The 14,592-nt window shown below is 44.5% G+C and overlaps 1 long non-coding RNA gene across 2 annotated transcripts; it reads left to right on the top strand.

Annotated features, from left to right (window-relative positions):
- The first annotated feature begins 1,229 nt into the window (after positions 1-1,229).
- Positions 1,230-14,333, top strand: LOC310659580. Of its 2 annotated transcripts, XR_014502822.1 has the most exons (6): positions 1,230-1,674; positions 3,619-3,891; positions 5,031-5,182; positions 12,020-12,129; positions 12,262-12,425; positions 13,858-14,333. It is a non-coding gene; the product is annotated as an uncharacterized lncRNA (long non-coding RNA). The 2 variants fall into 2 exon arrangements; XR_014502823.1 differs by having other exon boundaries at positions 12,020-12,425.
- The last annotated feature ends 259 nt before the right edge of the window (positions 14,334-14,592 follow it).

Genomic DNA, 14,592 nt, shown 5'->3' with positions numbered 1-14,592 from the left:
GATGTGTGATCAGGGCATTTGGATCCATTAGACTGGGAAGTGCCATACTTGCCTAATTGGAGAGCATGATATTCAGGAAATGTGCTCCCTTTATAAATAAAACAACTGGAGATGCTGCGTTATCTATATGCCATTTGTGATTTTGAGCAAGGCAGGTACATCAAAAAGTAAATAGCCTAATGAGATTCAAGTTGGCTTAGATGTGTGAGCAAAGGTTCATTTTAGGAGACTGCAGAGAGTGAAATTCCTCCCCCTCCCCACCTTCACAGAGAGTACAAAGAATTTGTTCAGATATCTTACCTGCTTTCAAGAAGGGCTGTCAGCATAACTGGATTTGTCAGGATAGTTCTATTTTTAAAGGAATGTCCCAAACCAGCCTCTCTGCACCAAGGCAGTTTTAATTTGGCTTTCCTTTTCGGCCTTTAGTTTTTCTGTAACGCTCTCAAAAGCAGTTGTCGTGATGGGCCTAGCAGCTCAGCAAAGGAAAAGGAGATAAAAGCTTGTGTAGTTTGCAAAATAGATTAACATATGGTGAATTTGCTGGGATTCCGTGTCTGGCTTTCATTGTTTTACGGGGGTCTGTAGAACTGGTGGGCTGCAATTGTGGCTGAAACTTCCCCATCATTGCTTGGAGGCCTCTCCCCTGGGTCCTACCTCCACTGTCAAAAGCATCATGAATGTCACTTGCTGGGAATTACAAATGGGTACAATGGCCTTTGTGGTCAAGTCCTGATTTTGGTCTTTTCATGGGCATCTGGTTGCCCACTATGAGATCAGGGTGTTATATTAGATGGGTCATTGGCCTGATCCGGTAAAACTCTTCTTACATCACATCCTTTTCATGGTGATCATTTTTATTAGTCTTTGGTGGAGGGGAAAGGGATAGCAGACAGAAAAAGCCTGGCACTGCACTCCTTCATTATGTTGCCTGCCACCCCAATCTCCAAGTGGTGTGAAATTTTAAGAGTCTAGGCACTTATCCAGGGTCTGTGTTTCCTTTGGAAATGAGGCACAGCAAAGACTGTGGTGTCTTTATGATATATGGTTTATTTACGCATCTATACAACCTGAGTCTAGATGGAGGAAAATCCCAGCATTACATACCATACAGAGAGTCCCTTACTTCTCCCACAGGCGTAGCAGGCTTGGATCTAAAGACAGAAATCCTCCATCCCTCCCCCTTGTTACAGCCTGCTACCATCAGCCCACATCATATTCTACCCCTGCTAACCTAGTGAAACCATTTCCCTCCATCCTATGTCATCCAAACCAGAAATCCTAAACTCTTCTTGTCTCTGCCTGTGGCGTTTGTATTGAGCCCCCGGTCGTCTCACGGACTATTGACCCCTACACCACTAATCCGCTGCCACCAACCAGGTCATCCCCGGTAAAATCACTTCAGCCTCAGGTTCTCAATTAATAAAGAAGAGTGTATTTTATTTCAGACACAAACAAACTTTTCCGGCATTCCAAACGTTGTTACTCTTTACTTTCTTAGTCTTATTTTCCTCTCTCTATCTCTTCTACCTCCCCTCACTCAAGAACCCACGGCCCTAACTGTCTCTCTAATTCCAACTGCCTTTCCCAACCAGCCAACCCACTAAAACCAATCAACTACCCACCAACAATTCCCAACAACAGCTCAAACCTCGGGCTAAGCCCTTTTATACACAGGTAGGCTCTGCCTCCGGCTTTCCTATTGGTCTATATTTTTAACCCTATCTCTACCCCCTGTTCAAACATTTTCTAAATGAACGGGCAAATGCCACACTGCCCACTAACACACAGCTGCAGGAGGGGCCCCACACCAGCAGGAGCCTTTGTTCCTCCAATGATCCCCACTCAGTTCTGCCAAGCTGGCCTGGCTCGCTAGCATAAGCTGAATCCAGGGGTTTCTGTGTTCAGCACGGTTTAGTCCAACCTTGATTAATTCTAACTTTTACTAAAGTCAAGAGTTATGAGTGATTTGCACCCACATGCTCTGGCACCCAGAACCTATAACAGTATTAAATCGAATGCTCAGAGAACCGTGTCATGAGTTTCCATTCCAAGAATTTGGCATTAATATTGAAGAAGTGCAGTGCATCTTGTGAGTGAGCAGAAGGGATCCTTGATCATCCCATATGGTCACACACACTAACAACATTTTGAAAATAAATATCGGTCCAGAGAATATGCTTATTTTGAAAGGCAAAATAGGGTTTGGTGTTTTACTAGGGACAGGTGTCCCCTCCAAAAAAGAAAAAGGGGGAAAGAGGCTTTCTCTAGTAAATAGAGGCTTTTGTTTTTGTTTTAAAATATGGACCACTTACAAGTATTGAACAATATACAACGTAACCTGAAATATGTTTATCACAAAAAACATAATTGAAAAAATGAAGCAGCAGAAGTCTGTGAGAACATAGAGGTATCAAATGCAACCTTAAGGGTATGTTTCCAAGAGGCACCAAAAGCAAATAATTCAAGGTGCCTTGTGAGGTTCAGAGGGAAGGAATGCAGAATAAATGAATTCAAAGTGCATTTAAACACACACACCCAAAATCTCCTGGGAACTGTAGTCTGTTAGAGGTGCTTGGAATTGTAGCTTTTTAAGTAGAAAACTACAGTTCCCAGTTTTTTTGTAGGGGAGTGCTTTAAATGTAAAATGTGTCCATAGCCTGAGTTGGAAGTACAAATTTCACATCTGTGCAACTGTAGATGCTTGGATGTCCAGATGTTTTGCAGAAGCATTGGCAAGACTATCGATCCCTTTAAAACAGGAACTGCTCTCCTGCAGTTCTTGTTCAGAAGATGCTTTGTCAAGACGGCTTGGATACCAATGACATTTATTGGAATTATAATTGACTTCATGATTTGTTTCTCCTACAGCTTGTTGGCCAAGTGAGTTTGATTGGTTGGCTCGGAGAGGGGGGGAAAAGTGTTGCCCTGGAGTTTCCAATATGAAGGATGATTGATTGAGAAGCTATTTGAGCAGACACTGTTCAGATGACAAGAACACTTGATTTACTTGCAGTCGCTAGCTGTAACTGGGAGCTGAGTACATGCTCAAAGGCTTAAAGTGACAACTGCAATAGAATAACCCTCATGTCTTAGCCCAAAATATCCCTCGGCTATGAACTTCACAGCTGTCTTATTGTCCTACTCTGTACAATAATTTAAGAAGAATAAGAGATTGTTCTCTGATTACTAATGGTGCCTGAGGCCCAGATCTCAACAGAGGTACACAACACCTTTTGAAAGCAATGTAAGGATGTTGAAAAAATTGTTTTTCAGTGCCAGCCAAGCTAATTCACAGTTTCTGGACCTATGAGCTGATGAGAAAATAGCTAACAATGGCTAAACACCTATGTAGTTTGTGATGCCTACAGAAATCTGTATTTTAGGGGCAAATGCTTACAGAATTTGTACAGAATGTGTATATTAGGGAAGAGTGTGCATAAAATTGCATAGAACTTAAATGCAATTTAGGTAGAATGGGGTTAATAAATAAACTGTGGTGAATGGAATGGAAAGGTATTTATTTTTGAATGTGTATGAAACTGACACAGAAGAGAAATAAACTGATATATTCCATCCCTAAATTTATGCAATCGTTCTTTCTTTTCCTTCTTTCCAAAGCACTTGTAGACCCAGCTGACCTAAGCAACTTGGTTGCTAACAGAATGAAATATCTGTCTCTACAAATCTGAAGGGTACAAACCTCCTGGCAGTACCCAGTCATTCTTACACGGAGCTCATTTGGACATCGCTGAACATTCGTTCTGCAGCTGTCCTTGAACCACCTCTGCAAACGCAAACACAAGGAAATGGAGCCACTCGCCTTTTCCTCGACTGAAACACCAAGCGGTTGTTGCTTTTGCAGAACCACAGTGGTTTTAAGAATGCCGAAAGGTATATTTGCACCAATTCTTGTCGTCACCACTTTAAGGGCAGAATGAGGGTTTTAATCTGTGTTAGCTAATCCCTGGTTTGGCTCTTGTTATCATTAAATTTGGAATAAAATGTGATGGCACAGGTGGGGTTCTGCAACAAAATGGTGCAGCATGGAATGCTTCTGTTGAGGGTTCCATTCCATTTCCTGCCCCACCCCTTAATTCTCTTCCCCAACGCTCAGTTACTATCCCGTGACAACGTAGTGATGGTAGGCAGGGGAATGGGGGAATCAGATGAGCGACTGTTAGGGAATCTTACGATAAAGGGCAGAGTGATGCTACTTTTGTTACTACTTTGGTTATTACTAATGTTACACATATTACTAATTACACATTACTAATGCGGGTGGTGCTGTGGGTTAAACCACAGAGCCTAGGGCTTGCCTATCAGAAGGTCGGTGGTTTGAATTCCTGCAACAGGGTGAGCTCCCGTTGCTCGGTCCCTGCTCCTGCCAACCTAGCAGTTCAAAAGTATGTCAAAGTGCAAGTAGATAAATAGGTACCGCTCTGGCGGGAAGGTAAACGGCATTTCCGTGCGCTGCTCTGGTTCACCAGAAGCGGCTTAGTCATGCTGGCCACATGACCCGGAAGCTGTACGCCGGCTCCCTCAGCCAATAAAGTGAGATGAGCGCCGCAACCCCAGAGTTGGTCATGACTGGACTTAATGGTCAGGGGCCCCTTTACCTTTACCTAATGTTACACATAAGCAATGACCCTGACAGCTTGAAGATTGGAAACAGGGGGAAGGATAAGTCGCTTTTCCGCACAAAGGCATCCGACACAATCTACAAAGTTTGACGCCAAACACAACATTGGTCACATTTCTATTATCTGCTCTGCATTTAACAAAAGTCGGTGGGAGACTGTTTTCCAGCCTAATTGCCAGGGAGGGAAACATCCTTTGAGGTGACTTGCATGGGAAAGGGAGCAATAACCCTCTCTGTGTGCTGTGAGTTTCATGACGATCACCTCCTCCTGCCAATTAGGCTTGAAAATATTTCAAGTGCTTTTTCCCCAAGCCTAATTGCTGCTGTGGAGTGTGTGAGAGGGTATGAATCTCCCTCCCTCCCCTTCTCGCTCTTTCTGTGTATGCATTAGAGAGAGCGATGGAAAGAGTTTGTGTACGTTGCATTGGGCTGACTGGCACATGATCCCCAGAAGATTAATCCTGAGGGAATGAGGTCCTCGTGCTAAAAGGGGGTTTCCTGTTCCTGATTCCTGACAATGCTGGACCAATGGTGTGATTCTGCGTAAGCTAACTTTCAATATTCCAGGCAGGGTTGCCATTATACATTTACATTTGCACTCTCTTGTGAAAAGCTTTCTGCCAGAAGAAAGTAGAGTGGTACCTTGGGTTCTTAACCTGAAACTGTTCTTAACCTGAAGCACCACTTTAGCTAATGGGGCCTCCCGCTGCTGCCGTGCCGCCGGAGCATGATTTCTGTTCTCATCCTAAAACAAAGTTCTTAACCCGAGGTACTATTTCTGGGTTAGCGGAGTCTGTAACCTGAAGTGCATGTAACCTGAAGCGTGTGTAACCCGAAGTACCACTGTAACACAAAAGAAAGGGTTCTAGATAGTCCTCTGCTAGTTGTCTACTTGTAGGGAGTTGTGTGGCTTCCTTCCTTCCTTCCTTCCTTCCTTCCTTCCTTCCTTCCTTCCTTCCTTCCTTCCTTCCGAAATGATAATCCCCCTTGCCTTCCAAAGTGATCAATGCATTCTACCATCTCTGGATTGCATGGCGAAGTCCCAGGCCCTGCAATTCCCTTAGATAATAAACACACAGACCCAAATGTTTAGGAGGTTAATGGGATAAAATAGGCCACAACTTTATTGGTTACAGATGTGAGTGGTTTGGCTTAGGCATCCAGACTATATCCTGGCTCCTGCCCATCTGCAGAGAGTCTCATAAGGTTAAGTCACCGGTAGGGGGAGCCCTATGATATAATAGGGCACCCCCAGGGTCTCCGATAGGGTCATGGCATGGCCTTAGTTCACGCCCAGGTTTTGGACAGGATCCACACCCCCAGATCCAATTAATGGGATACCCTTAACGAGGAGGGGCAGGTGGAGGCAACAACTTCCCCTCCCATAAACAAGACTTACTCAATGCCTAACCTTACAAAGTTGTGACAATTGCTACAAGGTAGGCGAAATCCAAATGGCTGGTGCCAATTTGCCAAGTGGAAAAATCCCTACTGGACTGCCATTTGATTTGTGTGGGGTCTTCCCAATAAAGAGAACCTTGAAAGCACACTCCCCACCCTAGCAAGAGCTGGCTTCTTGCAGTCATTTATCTAGGCAGCCTTCTCCATCAAGGAGGTCTTGTTCCAATGCACATTAGCAGCGGCTGGCTGGAAATGTTTAATGCCCATTTCCTGGCTGTGTGCCATTCAGGACAAAAAACTTAGAAGGGAGGAAGAATGAGCAGCAAGGAGTGGAGGTAACCATTTGGCTTCATTTCAGGATATTAAATGTTGGCTTTGGTGCCAACCTTTCATTGTTGTTGCTTTTGTTTTATGTGTGTGTGTGTGTTTTGGGGAGTGTCTTAATTTCAGATTCATGGCTGGATTTCATCACCAATAGGGGGTACACCGTGAAAGCAAATGCAGATCTGATTGCCTCCTTTTGTTTGCTTTTCTTCCAAGGGAAATGAACTATCTTTAGCTGCTCAGAAGTTTGAAATAACAAAAGGCTTCCCCTCCCCTGTAACACAGCTGGCAAGGGACCCCTCCCCCAATACCTTGATATCTGGAGCCATCCTAGCAAACTAATGCTGGTGGAAATAGGTGGGAAGCCCCAGCAAAATCCCCTGATATTGAAGTGCTTCTGAGTAGACCAGAATGCTGGAGAAATATTTACTGAACAGTAAAACACAAAAACATTACCTTTGGCCACAATAAGTTACGGTCAAAACTCCCACCTTGGCCCAGACTGTAAGGAATTACCAAGTGCCCAGAGAATGAGTCTTGAAGGGGAAGTTGGTTTTGCAAAGGAAGAAAACACCTGGGAAAATTGGGAGCAGATTTGAGCACAGAGCTAATGCCCACCCCCACCCCGACTGCTGATGCTCCCTCATGATGCATTTGACACCATGGCTATAAACAATTAGAGACAAAGCACAGTGATGAGCCAATGTGTATTCTCCTCCACCCACACTTTGAGTACCGTATTTTTTGCTTTATAAGACTCACTTTTTCCCTCCTAAAAAGTAAGGGGAAATGTATGTGCGTCTTATGGAGTGAATGCAGTCTGTGCAGCTATCGCAGAAGTCAGAACAGCAAGAGGGATTGCTGCTTTCACTGCGCAGCAATCCCTCTTGCTGTTCTGGCTTCTGAGACTCAGAATATTTTTTTCCTTGTTTTCCTCCTCCAAAAACTAGGTGCGTATTGTGGTCTGGTGCGTCCTATAGAGCGAAAAATACGGTGCATGCTCATTGATCCATTTGATTCTTTCCCCACTTCATTGCCTTCTCCCCAAGAGCATACATTGCCTCTCCCTTAAGCCTCCTTTGGGACATGAACCAATCAGATGGAGAGACAACACAATTCATTGGCAGAGCAAACCCTTTGCAAAAAGAAGGTCTCAGGTTCAGTGCCTGACACTTCCAGTTTAAGAAAAGAAGGTCCAGTTACCGGATAAGGAGAGCAGGCACAATTCTGCTCAGCTGAATACTTCCCTGGAGCTCAGTGGTAGAGAAGATATTTTGTGTGTTGAAGGTGCCCAATTCCATTCCTGGCATCCCCTGTTAAAATGGTTGGAGCATGGGGCTGATAACAACACGGTTATCCCAAGTATGGGATAACGTCATATTCCTGCATTGCAGGGCTTGGACTACTAGAAGATGCTCAGGGTCCCTTCCAGCTCTGTGATTCTATGAATTCTATGTGACAGACTTCTTCTTGATTCCTGGAGAGTGGCTGCCAGTCAGAGTACACAACATTGGGCTTGGCAGACAAATATTCTGAGCTGGTCTGAGGCAGCTTCCCATGTGTGATTTCTTACTAGCTTTCAAGAGGTTGTTGTTGTTGTTTAGTCATTTAGCCGTGCCCGACTCTTCATGACCTCATGGACCAGAGCACGCCAGGCACTCCTATCTTCCACTGTCTCCTGCATTTTGGTCAGACTCATGCTGGTAGCTTCGAGAACACTATCCAACCATCTCGTCCTCTGTCGTCCCCTTCTCCTTGTGCCCTCCATCTTTCCCAATATCAGGGTCTTTTCCAGGGAGTCTTCTCTTCTCATGAGGTGGCCAAAGTATTGGAGCCTCAGCTTCAGGATCTGTCCTTCCAGTGAGCACTCAGGGCTGATTTCCTTCAGAATGGATGTGTTTGATCTTCTTGCAGTCCATGGGACTCTCAAGAGTCTCCTCCAGCACCATAATTCAAAAGCATCAATTCTTCGGCGATCAGCCTTCTTTATGGTCCAGCTCTCACTTCCATACATCACTACTGGGAAAGCAGTGTCATACATCAAGAGGTAAGCAGTGTCAAAAGACATTGTTCAGCCCAGCTGAGGCACCCCCAAATTTCCCTAGTAATAAAGTGATTAATATTTCAGTCGAGCCCTCTAGTATAGTAAATACAACCTGAGCAGTTTCCCTCCAAAGCCAGCTTCTCCTCACAGCAGTGATAGACAGCCTGGGCTGTCAAGATGGCGTCTCTTTCTTTTAAGATGGGAGCTTGCAATGTCAAGCAGGCCAAGCCAGGTTCATCACAGTATTTGAAACATTTCCAAATTGCTTCTGGTGTTTGCATATACATGCTGATATGGCTGGTTTGAGTTATACTCAGGATTCCTATCATGGCAGACAGTAATGAACTGCAGGCTTTGATACTGGGAAAGCATCCTTATCCCCTTTTCAGGTTAATTAAGCAGCTTCTGGCTCCCCTTCTAGCTCAGTCCCTATAGATGCATTTGGAACACAATGTTTATTGATGGATCAATTAGGAGAGAAGCTTCTCCAAGCGTTAGTTAACAAAAAATGTTGGGGGGGGGGAGGATTTCACAGTAATGTTAGAAATAATTTCCTACTTTCCGGAACAGAGGGATCTGTCCTTATTTTAGCTTCCTTCTATCCCCAGCCCTAGTTATCTCTGTGTGATTTAGAGATTGCCCCATCACCTCTCATCCTGCTTTACCTTCCATGCTCACTTTGGCTTCGTAGCACATGAGCCTAATTATTCTTTCCCCCAAAAGTGAGACTCATAATATTCTGCTCTTGAACATGAGCACATGCAAGCCAACCATTCTGGAAGCTCTCTTAATTTTGCCAGCCACAAAGCTTCAATCTACCCACTTCAAACAGATCCAGAAATCAAAGGAGGTGAAATTAGAAAGTGATGATTCCTCACACCCCAATATATGCTCTGAATTTCTCTCTCTAATTGTACAGTTTTGGGTTAAACCACAGAGCCTAGGACTTGCCGATCAGAAGGTCGGCGGTTCGAATCCCCGTGATGGGGTGAGCTCCCGTTGCTCAGTCCCTGCTCCTGCCATCCTAGCAGTTCAAAAGCACGTCAAAGTGCAAGTAGATAAATAGGTACTACTCCGGCAGGAAGGTAAACGGCGTTTCCGTGTGCTGCTCTGGTTCGCCAGAAGTGGCTTAGTCATGCTGGCCACATGACCCAGAAGCTGTACGCCGGCTCCCTCAGCCAGTAAAGCGAGATGAGCGCCACAACCCCAGAGCCGGTCACTACTGGACCTAATGGTCAGGGGTCCCTTTACCTTTACCTAATCACTCTTTTAAAGAAACAAATGTCATAGTATTTTTCTTTGTTCTCACCGTATCTTATCATTATTCAGAAAAAATATTAATTATTATTAAAAAAAATTAAAGCAATTAAAAAGAAACCTGAATCAAAATATACACAATGATAAGAATATATTATGGGGAGGGTCTCAATAGTAGAGTATTTGCTTTGCATTTAGGAAGACTCAGATTCAATCCCCAACATCTTCAGATAGGATTGGGAGAGAAATCCTAAACAGCTGCTGCCAGTCAGTGTAGGTAATGCTAAGCAGTATAAGGCAGCTTCCTATGTTCCTAATACAATATATGATACAGTTCTGATTTACTGTAAAACTTACAGTAGAGATAGCTAGGATCAATCCTCTGGGAAGGCTTGTCTGAATTAAAACTTCTTCAATAGCCACTGAAACTCCAGTGAGCCATTTTTTGACTGTAATCTTCTGCCTGAAGAACTAGTAATTTGAAGTAAGTATAACTTGAGTTTGTGGATCATAAATTTTGGATTAGCACTGTCCAATCTGTCTTCGAAGACAAGGGATGAGAGGGGGAATGCCAGTTTAGGGATTACTCAGTGAAAATATAAACACAGACATGTGCTTGGAATATTGAAAATGGTACTAGAAATTTGCACCTAACTTTGCTGAAGCTGCAATAGGCCAAGTATTGTATTTCTGAATATTCACTTGTGGCAAAATGCTGCATTTTTGACTATGGCATGTGAATGAATTGGTTCAGGGAAGGTGGAAAGAACAGGAAAGGGGGATTGATTCCATCTGGCATACTGTGATGGAATGATCAACACAGTGTGGCATTGAATACCTCTCTATGTTTTATATTTTGCAGCCTAGCAAGCCACCTTATGCTGGATCACTGAATCTGAACATAGGTGTATGTTGCACAGAATTATCTACAATGATTGGCCGCAATGCTCCTACTTGGAGATGCTGGGAATTGAACCCAGAACCCTTTTCATGCAATGCCTATGGCTAAGGCAAGTTATAAATAAGACATACTAACAAGAAAGCACCTGTTCTTTGTACTGATAAACTCCTGTGGAAGTGGTAAACAACAAGGCTAGTTGATTAGACATCGACTATGTGATTTGACAAAACTCAAATGACTAAGTGAGGTCACGGTCTGCCACCTTTCTTGTTTCTTCTGACCGCAAAGCCATTGAGCTGGTCTCTGAAGAGGGCTGGAGGTTGTTTTCCAAGCAGCAATATGGCTTGTTGGAAGGTAGCAAATAAAGTTCTTAATGTTATCACCAGTGTTTACACAGCCATTTTGTGGCACGACCATTCCAAGGAGAGCTGCCTGCCAGCTTTACAGTTGTACCTTGGGCTACAGACGCTTCAGGTTACAGACTCTGCTAACCCAGATAGTACCTCAGGATAAGAACTTTGCTTCAGGATGAGAACAGAAATCGTGCAGCAGCGGGAGGCCCCATTAGCTAAAGTGATACCTCAGGTTAAGAACAGTTTCTGCTTAAGAATGGACCTCCAGAATGAATTAATTTTTTAACCTGAGGTACCTCTGTAAATGAAAAGAGTCGATAATACAGTGGTGCCTCACAAGATGAAATTAATTCGTTCTGCGAGTTTTTTCGTCTTGTGAATTTTTTCGTCTTGCGAAGCACCACTGTGTATTGATGGTTTCCCATAGGAATGCATTGGCGGTTTTTAAAAAAAGGCGCAAGACGTTTTCGTCTTGCGAAGCAAGCCCGTAGGGAAATCCGTCTTGCGAAGCAACTCAGAAAACGAAAAACTCTTTTGTCTTGCGAGTTTTCCGTTTTCCGAGGCATTCGTCTTGCGAGGTACCACTGTACTTGCAACACCCCAAATGAAGAGATAAGACTCAAGTCTTTGGGGGATTAAAAATGAGCAACAACTTTTCTGGGGTTCTCTTTCACCTCCCTGCCCTCCAGTGTCGGGTGTCCAGTGTGAGGCATATTTGTCCTTCTTTCTCAGCATTTTTGGGGTGAGCTCCAGGGCCTATGCCTGCTATTCCTCCTACCCGTAGTCCCACATTTATGTGCAGAGGAAAGTTTAGGGTTGTATTCATTGTAACACAAAGGAGATTGCTTGACAGAACCCTTTCCCCTCTCCCCCCCACCACAGAGTCCTTACTCCCATCAACACCCATGACTAGCCCAAAACATTTTGATACCAGAGGCAGAGCAGCTAGCTGTGCCCCTTTCCCTTCTAAACCAAGGTGCCCAGGGCAAGCAACACCTAGAGCAAAAAACAAGTCCTACATGTAGAAAAGTCTCCTCCCTAGCAGTAGAAAATACAATAATAACAAAACAAACTAATGATTTGTTGCCTTCTCATGACAGCCATAATCCACCGCCTGAGGTAGCTGTTTAACTGTCTAATGGTAGGACCAGCCTTATTAAAACTCCATGAATCTTGTTCGGTTTGTATGGATGAGTTGATGGACCTCAAGGTAAGGCCCTGCTCTTATTCCTTCTAGCCTCATGGCACTGAAAGTTCAGGTCTGAGGAAGCCTCCCTTTCCCTGAAAAGATGTCACACGGTGCTCGCCAAATATTGATTTCTGTTTTCTTCCCCTGAACCAGCACAGAATCTTTAGCCCTTCCGATATTGCTGAACTACAACAACCGTCATCCCTGGCCACTTGCCATACTTCCTAAGGTTAATAGGACTTGGACTACCTCAGGAGAACTAAAGATTCCCCACATCTGATGCCGATTCCCCCTGCCACTGCCGCCACACACGTGAGGTAAAATATTTCCATGCAGTCCCAGTAACAGACAACTACTTGAATCCACACACTGTTTCCATACAAACCAAAGGGAGAGAAGGGAGATGCATCTCTGATTTTAAAGACTCTGCATTTGGCTGTACTGCAAGTCGCTCTTCATTCTGTCATCCTCCTGAGGTGTTGGGTGCAAAACTGCTCCCCTTCAACGTCCAACCTGAGGGTTCCCTGGCAAAGCGGAGTCATAAAAAATAAATGCCAAGATTCTGTTCCAGCGCCCCTTTGATTCTGCCCAGATTGTGGCATGATGACAACCGTTCCGTATTAAAGGCATTAAGAGTCACAAAGACCTCACGCTGACCTCTTAAATCCAGATAATAACAAAGGAACATCAAGGTCCTTGCCCTTTGAAACTCATGTAATGCCAGCAGATGAAGCAGCAAATCATCTCAAGGGACTGTATTGAAGCCTAAATATCTGAGATTGATTCAGCTGAGCTCTGGCAGATGTGCCAAGGCCTTGGGCTGGGGAGCTGCATGTGCTTTTGTGCACCCGGGTGACACTTGGATCAAAGCTATTGTTTTGTTTTTTAAAAAAGAGGCACCATCATTTCCCAACAGCTGTCCATGTTTTTCTTTACAATTACACTACACTGCTCCTACAGGACAGCCACAGGGAAAAGAGGAGCTTGGCCTGACTTCTACTGCCAGTGACCCATGCTTGGATGATCTGAGCATGTGCTGTGGCAACATGGAGTTGTTTTGGTGCACTACAGTTTAGGCATGTGGCAGAAGCAGCTGGAAATCAGTACGGAATATACATTTCTCTTGAAATGCTGACCGCCATGCTTTGAAATGATTGTGTGGCTCACCCAACATGCATGCGTGCACATGCACACATATGCGCACACGCACACACACACACACACACACACACACAAACACATCCTATCATTCAGCCCGGACACTGAGGTCCAGCTCTGAGGGCCTTCTGGCGGTTCCCTCACTGTGAGAAGTGAAGTTACAGGGAACCAGGCAGTGGGCCTTGTCTGTAGTGGTACCCGCCCTGTGGAACACCCTCCCACCAGATGTCAAGGAAATAAACAACTATCTGAATTTTAGAAGACATCTGAAGGCAGCCCTGTTTAGGGAAGTTTTTGGTGTTTGATGTTTTATTGCTTTATTATTATTATTATTATTATTATTATTATTATTATTATTATTCGGCCAGGAGTCACCAAGAGTGGCTGGGGAACCCCAGCCAGATGGGTGGGGTATAAATAATAAACTATGATGATGATGATGCCATACTAGGGATGAACCTACCTAATTTTCCTTTTCTGAAATAACACGCAAACAGAAACACAGCTATCCTTTGAAATGTGCATTTCTCATTTTGAAAAACCATTCATTGCAATTTTCTGACTAATCATTATCCCACTACCACTCCCTAGACTCCCTGCCTTGTTCCCTTGGGGGTGCCTCATCTGGTTCCTCCCACCACTCCTCTGCATCCTACCAGTCCATGACATCGTGCCATCGGCAGACTCTTCTTATGAACATTATGATGCCTGTCTGAAACCCAGAAGAGTCACTGCCAGTCAGTGTAGATGATACTAAGCTAGCTGGAGCAACGGTCTGACTCAGTATGAGGCAGTTCCCTACCTTCCTGTGGAGCTAAGCAAGCAGAGAGTTCCAGTGGCCACGACAGTGGTGAGTTTTGAGAATTTCCATTCCACCTTAAGGAGCAGACGTGTGGAACTGTTGCGTGTCACATGTCTGTTTACATTCCAGCACAGCTTGCTGGGAACTTCCGTTGTGTGTATTCCTTTTGCTTTCCCCTGTCTCTCTGAGAAGACGAAGAGAGAGAGAGACAACATGTTTCTTTGCCCTGATTTATGATTAATAAATCTGTAGTTGTAGTATGCTTTCACAAGCCTCACGCCTATTCTTTGTGTGCTGCTCGATCTGCTGATAGTGTGCCCTGGCTTTGAAGCCCAGGTCGCTGATTTATGCGGCCCTCTGCATGCCAGCTTACTTCCCAAATGAATATCTCCATGAGCTTTCGGGTCAGATTGGGACTGTATTGTGGAGGAGTGTGGAGGGCAAGGATGAGGATGCCGTTGGACTACAACTCCCATCATCTCTAATCATTGACATGCTGGCTAGGGCTGAAGGGAATGGGGAAC

This window comes from Podarcis tiliguerta (assembly GCF_965153285.1).
Source record: "Podarcis tiliguerta genome assembly, chromosome: 11".
In the NCBI taxonomy this organism is placed as follows: Eukaryota; Metazoa; Chordata; class Lepidosauria; order Squamata; family Lacertidae; genus Podarcis; species Podarcis tiliguerta.
The sequence above is the reverse complement of the archived record's forward strand: the minus strand, read 5'-3'. Positions and strand labels throughout refer to the sequence as shown.